We start from the raw sequence: 10660 nt of genomic DNA on the forward strand, positions 1-10660 counted from the left end.
CAGTTAGACTCCTAAAGGCTCAGTTTTTAGTCTGGGACTGTGGAAGTCTTTGGTGTGAGCCCAGCATTAGGTGAGGCAGGTTTCCTGGGAGTCTTGGGTGGAGTCACACCTGCTCCTCATCTACCTTCATAAAGACGCCCTTATAGGAGCTGCAGCAGCAGATTGTCTCACTTCCCAGGTGGTAATCTGAGAGAGGAGCCACTGCTCCGATGAATGGACTGTGCTTTCTACTCATTCACACACATTGATACACATTCATGCACCAATCGGCGTGTGACGACAGTCTCCAACCTCCTCCTTACAATAAACTCTGTAAATCCTCCCTGTTTCCAGGGTCTGCTCTTGGGTCCGAGTAACTTTAAGGCGGCTAGTCCTGACAGCTCCAGCTGCTGCATGAGTTTTAACAATTTCGTGGGATTTAAAATGAGTAAATGACTTGGGAAACATCTTTACATACATTTCATGTATTTCTTGCAGTCCACTCTTATTCATTCCTGGTTTCTCCCCATCCTGCCTCTATGTAATGAGTAAGAAACGTTTGGATGGTTTCCTCATTGTATCCATGCTGCTTTGACATGCTCATAACTTTGAAATCGCTGCTTATTTTGCTCTGTTCACTGCAGCTCGAAGGAATAGTTCAGTAAGCATGTCCCATTCTGTGTGAAGAGGCCATTAGTCTGTGACTCTTAAGCTCTCTTACAGGCTGCTTTAGTAACTCTTATGTTCGAGGTACAGTTAGTGGTTGCTCTGTATTCTCACCAGCTTTCTATTGTTTTAATTTTCAGAGCTTGTTCTTTTATTTCCTTCCAATTAATCTTACCTGCCATCCACCTGGTGTCAGTTTGTGATTGTCACAGGTGTTGGGAACTTGTTTCTCCCTCAGAGTATATATTCTAGGTCACGTCTCCTCAGTTTCTGCCTCTTGTTCTGCCCTGTTTGGGATTTAAGTTCTTTCCAGTGGTCATGCTGGTGTTCCTACCCACAACTCTCTTTGTATCTATAAGTCCTTAAGGCATGTGTTTGTGTATCCGTCTGCTGCCGCCTCCTTTCTCCTGCTTTTGGGTGCTCCACCTTCTGAAATAGCTGTATGGACATGTATAAGTATGTAGAAAAATCCACTAAAGAGAAGTCAGGACTCCTTGTAAGTCAGGAGCTACAATGCTTGTTCCTAGGTGTGTAACCTGGTGAGAACATACCCAGGATGCCCTTAACTGACTCTATTCTCAGAGATTTGTGCTGGTTCTTTTAAAATTGAGGGACAGAGTTACTTAAATGAGCTCCTGGTCTGATGCTAACAGGAGACACACAAACAAAAGCTGTTCTCTCTGGGATTTTGTCACCATTGGCTGTGACTCAGCGTTCATCAGGTCATGTTCCATCCAGTCACTAAATTGTTGATCACAGAGAAAAATGTGATTTCCTCCAGAGATACGACACCTCAGCAGTGTCAAGGACATATCCGAGGGCCATTAGCTGAGCTGTACACTGACTCTGTTAGCCCCCGTTTAAAGGGAGCAGCATTCAAACTGCATGGACTCCACGAAGTCCACTGACAATGTTCAAGAGTTCTCACTCTTCAAGTGACCCCATAGATGGATGATCAGTGGGTTAGGAGTGGGGTAACTGTGGAGGATAGCTTTACTTCAGAGCTTCAAAGGTATGTTTGAATGGGTCGTCCTCAGCCTTCTGCAGAGCTTAAAGACCTGACCCATTCATCTGAATCAGGTGTGCTGGAGCAGGGAAACCTCGAGGACCAGGATTGGGAAACACTGGTCTGAGAAGCTGAAGCGCTGACCTTCCGAATGACAGACAACTGCCCTAAATCCAGGTTTAATCCCAGGTTTAGTGGCACAATGCTGGCTCAGCTCTCACTTGGTCATATTCCCATGGCAACTGGTGATGCTTGAAACCGAACCAGCAGGTTGTGTTTGGCGTGTATGAAAGCATTGCCGACTGACAATGTTTTCTGAGACTATTTAAAAAGTAACAAAACAACACATTGTGTGTGGAATGTGAGATGTTCTCTTCTTTCTCCAACTTTAAACATTTTAACCTTTCTCTGATGAACATGAGAAATATCTCAGTGGGGTTCACTACTTATCTAAAATGGAGCCTGATTAATGCACTTAAGCTTTGTATTGACACAATGATTCACAGCATCTGAAAGTGATGTGCTTAAGAAAGAGGAAAAAATCCAGCTGTGACCTGACAGGACCTGAGAGATGCATCTGGACCTTCAGCTGATCCATCTACTGTTGGCCCAAGCCTCATCAGAAATGGGCTCCATGGAAGGGTGGCTGTCAAGAAGCCGTTCTTAAGGAAGGGAAACGGGGAGAAAAGGCTGAGCTGTGCCAAATGACACAAGAAGTGGACTGAAAATCAGTGGCAACAGGTCTTATGGAGGGATGAATCCTCCCCAGAGCCCGGACCTCAACATTATTGAAGCAGTGTGGGATCATCTGACAGAGAACGGAACAAAAGGCAGCCCACATCCAAAGAAGAGCTTTGGGATGTCTCCTATGAATTAAAAATCTTGGTTTAATGTATTAAGTGTGAATAGGTACTGTGAATTTATGTTTAAGAAAAGATCATTTTTCTGCCACACATTTCCTTCCTTGCTTCGAGGAACGTCAGCCAACTCAAAACCTGTCCCAAAACTGAGCCTGCAGCTCTTAAACTTGATGAAATACACAACTGTAATTATAGTCAGAAGTACTCATCTGCATTAGGATTTTCCGTGGAAAAGCTCATCCAAATCCAGGGTGTACAGCAATGTCTACAAACCTTTGACACTGCAATAAGACACAAGCAGTATCTGCTGTGTGTTACTGCCCCCTGGTGGTCAGAAGTACAACTGCAGCCTCACCAGATATCGGACTGTGGACCACTTCCAGGTGGCTCAATGTTTCATTTAAGGTTCAGGAAACATTACAGATTTGTTGCAGAATTTGGATGAGGACAAATAAATGTCTCAAAGGTATTATTGTATAAATTGTGACAGAAAGCCCCGATGGGAGAGAAAGTTTTCAAATGTTTTATATTTTGTGTAAATACCATTAAACCGCAGCTGTGCATGTATTATTACAAGATGCACGCTGGAAAAATGCATTTTCTGTGAATAATCTCAAGGTTAAAAAGTGAGCTCCATCAAATCTATTTCAGCAAAAGCATTTTACTCAAAAAACATGTGAATGTTAGAATAAATGGATCATTTGTGGAGTTTAGTAGCCTTGAGTTACACGATTAAACTCTATTTTATCATTATAAAGGGGATTCTCTGCAACAGAATCTGTTTTAACCTACTTTTAGCATATCTATACAGTGTGATGACAGCTTTCAATCCAGAATGGTTCAAATTGTGGACAGATTCAAAAGTTAAAGCAACCCTAAAGCCTCTGGATAAACATCGGATTAGAACATATTTAACCTATTTCTTGGATTTCTGGTAAGAGAGAGGTCCTGTGCAGCCTTTTATCTTGTAACTATTTTGGGGATGTACATATTTTTTTACTAATAATCTAAAAATCCAGTTTTATTCTGGCCTAATTAAAAAGGGATGCATTTTTTATGCATTCTCATATAATTTTCTTCATCAACAATTTATGTGCTGTTTAGATAAACTGCAAGTTTTAAAACTTGAGCTGAGAAACTGCGTAAATCTCCCCGTTCTTGTCTCAGTGAAGCGTGTCGTTGGCACTTATTGCCTGTTTTGGATTGTTGCCGAGGAGGTTTATTGGTGTGTGGGCAGCGTTAGTCAGGAACAGACTGTCGTAGCCCTGCAGCACACGCTGTTTCATCAATTACAAACACACTCAATATATGCGGAAATCTGCGGGATTCAAGCTTTTAACAAACACTGACTCTGCTTTGTAGTCTTCAGTCACTTCTAAATGCTTTGCATCATACATGAGCTGCAAAGACAAAGAAATAGATCAGAGGAAATGTGATTTCCAAGATTTCTAAAATGTTACGAAAGTTGTCTTATTTTTTATGTTAAAGTGTGAGGGGCATCATTATTTTGTAAAGACTCTTTTATACTGTGAGGGACTGGTGACTCATCCAGGATGCATGCTGCCTTTTGCACAGAGCAAACAATGCTACCAGGCAGAAACAGACTCTTTGATACATGCTGTTTATCCCTTAAGTTCTTGGATGGTTGATGGATTTCACTGTGAACATTTTTTAGATAAGTTTCTAAATACATTATTTAAAAACGTGTAGTAATGTCACCTGAAGTCATCAAATGCAGCTCCTCTTTCTCCCCCAGGCAGCAGCTCTTCACCTGCAGGCTGATAGGTGCTGTTAGTTTTATCTCATGGTTACAGGGTGAATCATCCTTCTGGGATGCTGCTGAACTCTCTGCACTCTTCTCATTTTCTCCTCGAAAGACCCTGCAGATGCTGATTCCTCTGATCCAGCCGGAGAGGAGAACCGACTGCTTCCTTAGTCAGTAGAGAGGGGGGGGGGGGGGGGGGGGGGCAGAAAGATGAGGGGAGCAGCTCTATTCAGTGTGAGTGACAGGCCAAAATGCTACAAAGTGGATTATAACGATAATAAAAGTTTTTTAATGTAAGTTTAAGAGAAGGTATGATGGTGGAAACCGCTCACATCACAGCGACTAATAGTAAGAGAAACAGTTACATATAAATGTTGTTTAAATCATTTCTGTTTTTTAAATTTCATGTTGGACAGAGCATCAAATGAGGTATAAGTCCTGCTGATTTGCATTTTGCACGCAGCAATATGTCCTTACCGTCACAGTTCTTATTAGCTAAACGTGTTAAATGTGTCTCTATGAGCCTCTAACATGTGTTAATATTCAATGCACTGAAGTTAAATGCTTAATAAAAGCATAAATGTACAAAACTATACGTATGAAAACTGAACTGAACTGCTCAGATTCAATTCAATTCAATTCAACTTTATTTATATAGCGCCAGATTACAACAATTATCATCTCAAGGCACTTAAGTAATAAAGTCCAATTCAAGCCAATTGGAATTCAATTCATTGTAATTATAATCCAATTAATTCATATGGAGCCAATTCAAAAATAATATCCGAGCTAAGGAAACCAACAGATTGGACCGAAACTTGTCTTCAGTCCAATCTCCCGTCCTGAGCCTGAGGGACTGTGGAAAGGAACGACTCCCTTTAACAGGAAGAAACCTCTGGCAGAACCAGAACCAGGAAGAAACCTCTGGCAGAACCAGAACCAGGAAGAAACCTCTGGCAGAACCAGAACCAGGAAGAAACCTCTGGCAGAACCAGGAAGAAACCTCTGGCAGAACTAGAACCAGGGAGAAACCTCTGGCAGAACCAGAACCAGGAAGAAACCTCTGGCAGAACCAGGAAGAAACCTCTGGCAGAACCAGAACCAGGGAGAAACCTCTGGCAGAACCAGGAAGAAACCTCTGGCAGAACCAGACTCAGGAAGAAACCTCTGGCAGAACCAGAACCAGGAAGAAACCTCTGGCAGAACCAGGAAGAAACCTCTGGCAGAACCAGGAAGAAACCTCTGGCAGAACCAGGAAGAAACCTCTGGCAGAACTAGAACCAGGAAGAAACCTCTGGCAGAACCAGAACCAGGAAGAAACCTCTGGCAGAACCAGGAAGAAACCTCTGGCAGAACCAGAACCAGGGAGAAACCTCTGGCAGAACCAGGAAGAAACCTCTGGCAGAACCAGACTCAGGAAGAAACCTCTGGCAGAACCAGACTCAGGAAGAAACCTCTGGCAGAACCAGAACCAGGAAGGGTGTCCATCCGCCTCGACCAGCTGGGGTTTGAGAAGACAGAAAAGAGGGAAAAGAGGGGGGAAAAACACCATAACACCATTCAAAGGATACCTGCTGGAACAGGGAAACACAAGTTAATAACCACAATAATGTCACATGGACATAAAATCATTTGAGAAATTAAACAAAGGCAGATGACTCTGCCTTTGTTGGGTGTTATCAGTGATGGACAGGCGTCTGAGTGCAGGGAACTTGACTTGTTAGGTTTGGTGTCTTCCTCAAGGACACTTCGATGCATGGAGGGATATTATGAATTCCCTTTAATAATAGTTTTGCAGGGGGACTATTCTGATGAATCGAGGCTATTGGAAAAACTATTCGAGAACAAAAACATCCTGAAGAATGTGCTGCATGTTTGTCTTTGCAAAAAGCAAAAGTCTCTCACATGATGGCAGGTTCCAGGACACATAAAGCCAGTTTTATGGTATTTAATCTGCAGCAATCTGCTCTTCTGCCCTGATCTCCAGGATTCGAATGTGTTGCCGAGCTGCTTCTAATCAACGTTCTCAGCCTCTAAGTGATGAGAGACAGACGAGCTGTAAACAGGACCAAGGCGTTTCTGAGCTAATCCACTTATGGTAGACATGGCAGGATGCATGTTCTTTTAATCTGTGACCTTGTTGGAATATAAATGCACCCATCTTGATAAATGCATGCTGTCTCATCACAGGTCTTCACTCTGAGTTTCAAAAGACATTAAATATTCCAGGCTGCGTTCGGCAGAAATACTTCTAGAACGATGCAAAAAACATGACAAACGTTTCCATTTAATGCTGTTGGAGGTTCTTGTCTGAATATTTCACTCGACAGCCCCTCTGAATAGCTGGAAACTCGTTACATATAACACACATCACCCCAGATAGTATCACAGAAATGTAAATCTACTTTTTTATTTTATTTATGCTGTGTAGGATCCATTTTTAAAACCTTTTCCAATACAATCACAACATCTTGGAACAATAATAATGGTAGAAAAATGCCCATCATCCAGGTATTAATGCATCTACAGCCTCTTTAGAACAATTCTGTCCAGATCTGAGCAGTCGGACTATTGTAGGCTCAAATCTATGCAAAGTTTAACAGCTTCGTTCAGGACTTTCTGACACTAGAAGTGTTTTACTATCCAGGCTGGAACTCAGCTGTCCCAGCTCTGTTAGAGCTGCTTTTCTGATTTAAAGCAGTTTAAATTTGCACAGCAGAGAATGGAGTCACCATGACAAAATTCTCCATCTCCACATACGGCATGACTTTCATGCTAAGTCCATGTCCCTTTTCCGGTCTTTCTTCTATTTTTTTCTTTCTACACCGCCATTTTTAAAGTTGTTTTGGATCAGTAAACAATGGACCTCAACATTTGTAATATAAGCATTTGTTGTTCAATATTGATGAGCTCCAGCTGCAAATACAGCTGCTCCATCTCGGTTGCCATTGTTTACTGTGACCGTAAGACAAAGCAAGGATTCGGCCCCTGAAACCACACAAACACACAGCCACTGCCCCCTGGCGGCCTGGCGGTGAATTGCAGAACTTCGAATGGATGACGTCACGTCGACGCTGGCACCGTTCGGACGACTATAAATCGAGCTTAACACGTGTGCGATTGCTAAAAGACAACATTTTGAACCTTTCTATTTCCTGTCCCACTCACAGCTTCTTTCTCTTGTGCTGTGATCCACCCGCAAACAGTTACATTAACATGATTTCGGTTTGAATTCATCTGCATGGTTCTGCTGAGATGTTGAGCGGTGGCACACGGACGCTGCCATCTTCACAAGATAATTGCTTAACGGAACTTTCATACTCTTTTTTAAAATTTTTATTGAGACAATATGACATACGAGAGAGACACTCTCATGCAGAAGAAAACAATGTCCACGATGGGAGTCACAACCAAAACGAACATAATAGTGTCCAAACAGCAAAATCGAAGATTTGTGTATCTCAATAGAGCGAATCAAAAGGAAACAGGACGTTTTTTTTAAAATAATTTTTTAGGAAATAACACAAAGGAAAATAACAAGAAGAAAAAATAAATAGATAATTAAAATAAAATATAAAAAATAGACAGATAGGAAAGAAAGAAGTGGAAGAGGGGGGGGGGGCAGATTTAAGAGAGTTTTAAAAAGTTAAAAAAGATTGCCACTTAGTGTAAAACTTCTCAGAATTACCGGTCATTGAATGTCTGATCTTCTCCAGCTTTAGGAATGACTTTACATCCCTGAGCCACTGAGAACTGGAAGGAGCTTTAGTGGACTTCCACTGGAGAAGGATAAAGAAGTGAAAGCTACAACATCTAGTTGCTTGGAGGTGTGTCGGCGGTAGTCTTCTGGGCCAAATATGGCAAAATGGGGAGAGACGTTTAAAGTAATCGAAAGTATTTTTGATATAGTGTTAAAATAGTTCTGCCAAAAGTTAAGCACTAAAGGACAGGAGTAAAACATATGTGTTAGATTGCAAGATGAAGCATCTGTCACAGCTGTCAGAGACAGTGGGAGAGATTTGTGACAACTGGGCTTTGGAAAAGTGAATCCTGAACTTTCATACTCTTGAAACTTTAGCAACATGAAATATGCAATAATATTTATTATATATATATATATATTAGACACATATTTGGCACTAAGTGTCTATATTTAGGTCAGCTGAAAGGCAGATGAAAGGCATTGCAAGAATCTGTTATTATGTCGCTCACAAAAATACCAACGACTTTTATTCAAATCTATCCAGACAGATGTGATCAAAGCAGAAGCACACAGCACCCTGCTGTGATTAAAGCAGCTGACAGTCGCCACCATGTAAGAATACCAATGACCAACAGCCCCATGTGACTCGGGATGTATGTCAACTCTTAATCTATGCTGAGACTTTCTATTATATGTATAAGGATGTATTTGCAGGAGACCAGTGTACAGCACTGGTACTGTTTGTCCTGTTTGATTAATCTTACTCTCCTTGGCTTTAGTCCTTTTACTGTATGTCCAACTCTGAGTCTGAGGGTGCGTTTCACTGAGCAGCCTGTAGATGTCAGCAGAGACACCTTTTTTTTACAGCCATGACCCGTTTATCAGAACCTTAAACAATTTTTTAAAGCTGTTAACGCACACCTGAAACACACAATTACCCCGAACAGTTAATTTCATGCTCAAAAGCAGACAGTGTAACTAAACACAGACACACAAAATACAATAATACACTTACATTTGAGCAAATCTACCAAAGCACTGACAGAAACACAGACAACTGATGGAATAACACAAACTGAATCACTTTGCATGTGTCAAATCAACACATTAATGTATTGATCATACATGTAAATGAATGTTTGTGATGATGTTCTTCATTTTTCCTTTGTTGGGCATGAATTTTGTTCCTTTTTTTTTATAATACACGATCGTGTCGGAGCAGTTTTGCAGAATGTTCCTGAAAGAAGAAGACAGTAAATGACAGGATTTACAGTTAACACTTTACTGTATTACAAATGAAAATGAGTTACAGTAGAGTAAAGAGGAAAGAAAATCAGCATTTAGCTGTTATTCATTACTCTGTGGGTCCACATGATGAGATTAACTGGATTACAGCTACCGTTGGGTCCTTATCTGAGGGTAATTATCCTTGGATATATGGCGGTGAATGAATGGAATCACTGGCACAAAGCATGTCATACCCCGGTACGATAGGTGGCGCTGTCCCCATTTCAGCTATCGCTAATAGAGCCACTTCCTGTTGACGTCTTCACCACCAACAACAACAAACTCAGGCATTCAGAAAGATGGCGAACGCAGAGCGAGATGAAGCTGCGTCCCTCTCCATCTGTGATGAGCTGGTTATGGCACAGACGATGCACAACGGCGCATTCTCCATCGCCTTGTTTCTTTCTTTCTGACGACAACAACAGGAATATCGTCTCCTTCCACTTCCGGGTGACGATCGCGGGAAAAAATCTGGAGCATGCGCAGAACGCTCGATCCGAACCGCTGTCGTCTCCAGGCAAGTTCAGTGTGTTTGGATCGAGTTATCTCAGGTCTTAATCCGATCGCGAGTAACCCGATCCGATTTTTGGTATGCATCCTTTGTGCCAGTGATTTCATATATTCAGAGGCCGGTTAGCTCAGCTGGTGCTAATAACGCCAAGGTCATGTGTTCGATCCCCATACTGGCCACATCTGCACAGATATTTATAACAATGTGTAGGGACTCTGCCAAAAAAAAAAAAGCTTTTGCATTAGCAATCTCATTCTGGGACTGGGTAGTGCTGTGATATGATTGCCACCTTTCTTGGGGGAGATCTGGCATCTTGGGAAGCATCTCTTATCCAGCCCTGGCATCAATGTAATCTTCAGTCCATTAGTTCTGAACATGAGGTTTTCTGTCTTGACAAACCGTGTGAAAGCAATTGAAAATCCACCAGTTAACATCTACTGTTTTGGCCTTGATTGAGCTTGTGTGTAAAAGGAGTTAAAACTAACTTTAAATGTGTGTATTTTGTGTCAAAAGAAGAGGAATTGTGTTAATTGTATGATGTTGTGGTAACTGTGTGAAGAGTTAAAAAAAAAGCGTTAAAGGCATTGAAAAATGGGTCAAATTAGTTGTAAAAAACAGTATTAATGACAAAACATCCTGAACACATAGAAAAGTGCTGGTTATTTTCCTTTGGAATGAAATCATAATGTCAGCACTGTGTTGCTCCTATCTGCAAATGAAGCTGTTTGAGGAACCTGGTTAGATAAGATCGTTTCCTCCTCATTACATTTATCTCTCTATACTCAATCCATCACTTACACTGCAATATAAAAACTGTTCTAAGCCATTTCTTTGCTTACTTTCCTGCTTCGTGGAGAGAAAATAGTTAACATCTGACACGATG

Source organism: Leuresthes tenuis, unplaced genomic scaffold (assembly GCF_036924035.1).
Source record: "Leuresthes tenuis unplaced genomic scaffold, fLeuTen1.0.hap1 SCAF_19, whole genome shotgun sequence".
NCBI lineage: Eukaryota > Metazoa > Chordata > Actinopteri > Atheriniformes > Atherinopsidae > Leuresthes > Leuresthes tenuis.